At 27.0% G+C, this 5,034-nt stretch overlaps 1 long non-coding RNA gene across 1 annotated transcript; it reads left to right on the plus strand.

Moving 5' to 3' along the window:
- The first annotated feature begins 4,024 nt into the window (after window positions 1–4,024).
- LOC135925878 (uncharacterized) lies at window positions 4,025–4,314 on the plus strand. The gene is made up of 3 exons (XR_010571751.1): window positions 4,025–4,064; window positions 4,108–4,191; window positions 4,237–4,314. It is a non-coding gene; the product is annotated as an uncharacterized LOC135925878 (long non-coding RNA).
- The last annotated feature ends 720 nt before the right edge of the window (window positions 4,315–5,034 follow it).

Consider the following 5,034-nt stretch of genomic DNA (forward strand, 5'->3'; position numbering starts at 1 on the left):
TATTCCTATTCCATCTAAGGTATAAGAATATATATAATAAAATATTTAACAAACTTTGTTTTAATCTTATTTTCATGGTGCCCCGGTTACGGTGGTACGTTTTTCGTTTTTCTTTCTTTTTTAAAAAATAAAATAAAGTTAAATAATAAAAGTTTAAAAAAAAATTAAAAAATATCCTTACCTTGATTTCTTTTGTAAAAATAAAAAGCAAATTCGTCGTTAGATATTGGAGATGATAAAAGGACATATAAAATTTTTTTGACTTTTCTTTTCGATAGTCAAAATTTTATCCAAATTTACAAAATTATAAAAGGTAAGAAAAAAAAAATTAGAAAAAAATTTATTTAGAATAAATATAACTTGTTAACTTCTTGTTTCTTTTATGGCGCCCCGTTACGTCTTTGTAAAAAAAAAAAAAGAAGAAAATATATAAAATTTGCCTAAAATTAAAATAAAAAAGTAAAAATTAAATTAAATTCGAAATTTTGATGACTACCTTATTTATTGATTTGACTACCTATTGTGACGATTGTTTAATCCATTGAGATGACTCTATTTATATGACTACCTATTGTGACATTGAGATGACTCTATTTATATGACTACCTATTGTGACGATTGTTTAATCCATTGAGATGACTCGATTTATATGACTACCTATTGTGACGATTGTTTAACCCATTGAGATGACTCTATTTATATGACTACCTATTGTGACGATTGTTTAATCCATTGAGATGACTCTATTTATATGACTACCTATTGTGATGACTATCTAACCTATGGAGACTGCTTAACCTATGGAGATGACTACCTATTATGACTACCTTATCTATTGTGACTACCTAATCTACTGAGATGACTATCTAACCTATGGAGATGACTACCTATTATGACTACCTTATCTATTGTGACTACCTAATCTACTGAGATGACTATCTAACCTATGGAGACTGCGTAACCTATGGAGATGACTATCTATTATGACTAGCTTATTTATTGTGACTGCCTAATCTATTGATATGACCAATGCCTAATCTATGGAGATGTTAGCACGTTCTTTCATGCAAAAAGCTTCTTTCTTCATGGTGTCCAGGCTCTGGATGTTGGACTGGAATATGATAACCAGCACCTAACCTAATGTGACAACCTAGGAAGAACTGATATGGAAGTTGAACGATAGGTTATGAATTCTATTTTGTGAGACCAATGATGATTACTTATTACTCTAATCCACGTAAGAAGAAAAGTTATTTAAAATTAAAATTTTATGCCAGGATAAAGGCATGTTATAAATTTTTAAAATCACTAAAATGTAAAATCATAATGGATATATTTGAACACACAAAAAGCCTTTAAAAAATTATTTACTTAAATTCTTAGTGAAATATTATTTTTTGATTTCTTGAATGATGACCAATTGTTGTAAATTAACAACTAATCCTAAAAATGAATTCTTAGATATAATTAAATATAAACCATTATAAATCCTAAACAAGAAGATAAAACTTTAATTTTAAATATATTAAAGTGTAATTAAAACATATGAATTAAAAGGGATTGATTTAAATAACCCTTATAAGTAATACTTAATATGATAAAAATGTTTTTGAAAAAAAGCTTTTGAAGACAAAAGGTTATGTAAAAATTAAACATCATTATTTTAGAAAAATATTGTGTGAAATTTAAATTTTTTTTAAGAGAGGGAAATGTGCATAATATTTGCATATTTTAACCTCGGAGATTGAAAATAAATAAAAATAAATTAAATATTAAAACGCTACTAATTAAATATTGAAATGCTAAAAAATGTAAAACGCAAAAAATGTAAAACGCAAAAAATATAAAACGCATAAAACGCTAAAAGTATAAAACGCTATGATTAACCTAACACCTAAAAAAATAATATAATAATCGTTATGATTTATCATTCCTTATTCTGGATTAAAATTTTATTATCATTCCTTATTACATATTTTTCCGAAATTCAAAATTTTATTCGTGCATATTATTCATATATTTGATTTGATCAACTATTCCAAATTACATATTCCGATTTATTCCAAATTCCAATATTCAACTGGATTAATGATAATAACAATTTTGAGAAATGTGAACAACATACGATAAGGATATCAAGCCTACAAAAAACGTACAAACTCACGTAACTCTAATAAACGATTTTATCAAACCTACGTAATAGAATCAAGCCTACGAGAACATTTGAGACTTATGCGCTAGCCAAGATAAAACCGAGTACAATCGAAACGGAAAAAAACTTCTGGGACAACAAGCTCTTGATGACTGCTGAGAAGAAGCTTCGTTCTTTGTAGAAGAGGGGGAATGTTGATTGATCATATATAAATTTAAAGAATTAATCTTAAATTTGAATAGTTAATCTTATATTATAAATTGATGTGTTTGATATAATTTAACTATTCACAAAAACGTGATATTATATATTTTTCAATTAACTTTTTTTATATATATATACTATGTTTTTAGATATAGTAGAGGAGAATATATATAATAAAATATTTAACAAATTGTTTTAATCTTATTTTCACATTGACTTTGTAAAATCATGCGACCTATGTCAAAGATACAATTCCCGATTTGACAAAACAAGTTTCGAAATGCAGTCTATTCCTATTCCATCTAAGGTATAAACACAAATAAGGGTATATCTGTGTTCATTGCCAGTGAGCATTGATGGATATAAATATATTGCTGTTGCTGTTGATTATTTTTAAATATCGAAGCACAGCCTTTAAAGAATAAGACAGCCCATTCAGTGACCCTCTTTTTATATTCACTGTTATGCAGGCATGGCAGAGTCAAGGTTGATAAATTTTTTATAATATAATGATATTTATCATATTTATTGGTCCAAATTAATGATCAGGGTCGCGAGTTTGTAAACCAAGTTAGCAATGAATATCACAAACTCGTGGGAACCCAGCAGAGAGTGACAAGTGCCTACCATCCTCAGGCTAATGGCATGGTAGAGAGGGCCAATCGTACTCTTCAAAATTCACTTTTGAAGTGTACAAAAGGCCATCAGAAAAATTGACCTGGAGTTCTCCCTGGTATTGTATTTGCTTACATACATCAAAGCTTTAATCCTCATATTACCATATGAGATAATGTATGGCAAGATACCTTACCTCCCTGTGAGGTATGATATATATCACTATTTGTATAAAAATATATACATAATAAGTATTTATTTTTAATATTTAAGGATGAAGAGAACCAGATACAGATCTTGATGATCTATCTGACACAGAGTTTGAAAGCAATTACCAAAAAACGGCATACAATATGAAAGACATGTCCAAGACTGCGACAAAAAATATTGTAAAGGCTCAGCTTGAATAGCAACGATATTATAAAATTCGTAATGTTGCTAAAAATGCACTTTATCACATAAATGATAAAGTACTTGTATGGAATAATCGTCGGGCTGACAGGAAAGAAGGGGAAATATTGCATCCTTGGGTAGGCCCATATACAATTGATAAAATTGTTTATAGTAAAATCATTATTTTTAACAAAATATTTATACATATTTATCCAATGTAGAATTATCTTTTTCAGCAGGAAAAATTTTACATATCAAGGCTAATCTAAGTAATTTAAAACACTATATAGAATGGAACATAGGTATTATTTTTTAAATATACGAATATAACTTTTTTAATGGTAAAGATACAGTCAAAAAAACGAAAAAATTGACATTGTGAAACTATAGAAGGTGTTCAAGATCTTTGTAATATATACAGTTAATTTATAAAATAATAAACAATTAATTAAGTTTATAGGCTTCTTAAAACTATAATTGGAGAAAGTAATCAAATGCATTTGGAAAAAAGGAAAATATATTTTTAATTATTATTTCCATTAGAAGAAGCACTATTTGAAGAAATGTCTTGTGGAATAAAAGTTTCAGGAGAAAGTTTTATTTTTTAAAAATTGGAAAATTTTATTTTTGATAAAGCTAAAATTCTAGGGTTGGAAATTAGAAAGGAGGATACTAAAATAAACCGTGTCAAAAAGAAAGGGTATAATATATAAAATTATTTAATATATTTTTTTTATATACAGATACATTTGGTGAAAATCCAATAATAGCTTTTAAAAGTATAGTAAGAGAGGAAGGATATATAGGTGTACAAGATCAGGGTAAAGGTGATATTTTTTTAAAATATGTCATTATTTAATTATCAAATTTAGATGACGAAATTATTGTGGATGCAATAACACCAAAGAAAATTGGTGAACTTTTCCTACCCACAACAAGGAACTGGAAGGTATATCACTCTAAATGGTTCAATATCAAAGTAATTGGCCATTATCCCAAGATAAAATGTGGTATATTAAAAAAGATTTTCACAACCGATCATATTGTGGGTGATGGGAACTATTTTAAGGTTAGTATCTTTGTTGCGTTATATACTTTTTGTTTTTGAATTCTTTTTGTTTTTGAATTTTTTATAATCTAATTTTTATTATTTATATAATCTAATTTTTGTTATTTGTTATAATCTAATTTTATTTTATAAACGGCGTAACCTTACTTTTTTAATATTATTTTACTTTTTTTATATTTCGTTTATATTCTAATTTGGACTTATAAAAAATGTATATAATAGAAGTGTGAAATGGAAAAAATAGTATTAATAGTATTAATAAAGTTAAATATAAATAAACACCTTTTTACCTTTGTGCACATATTCATGTTACTCTACAATCTTTAAATAATATTGAATTATTTTCCATGTTTATAGGTGTATGGTGTATAAGTCAAGAGATATTAAATAGGTAGGATAATTATAATTATCTGAGGGAGGAATGCGTTCTCTTTATGAGAAGAGAAGATTTCAAATTGGAAATGGGAAAATTTATAGGATATCCTTTAGAGGAATACCTAGTTAACAGAAATGTTATGGGAAACGGTGTCTGTGCAACAGAGGTGGAAATATTATCTATGGCCACATTGTTGCAGACAAATATATTAATCTATACCCAATA

The sequence above is a fragment of the Gordionus sp. m RMFG-2023 genome, chromosome 3 (genome assembly GCF_954871325.1).
Source record: "Gordionus sp. m RMFG-2023 chromosome 3, tfGorSpeb1-WG-v2, whole genome shotgun sequence".
In the NCBI taxonomy this organism is placed as follows: Eukaryota; Metazoa; Nematomorpha; class Gordioida; order Chordodea; family Parachordodidae; genus Gordionus; species Gordionus sp. m RMFG-2023.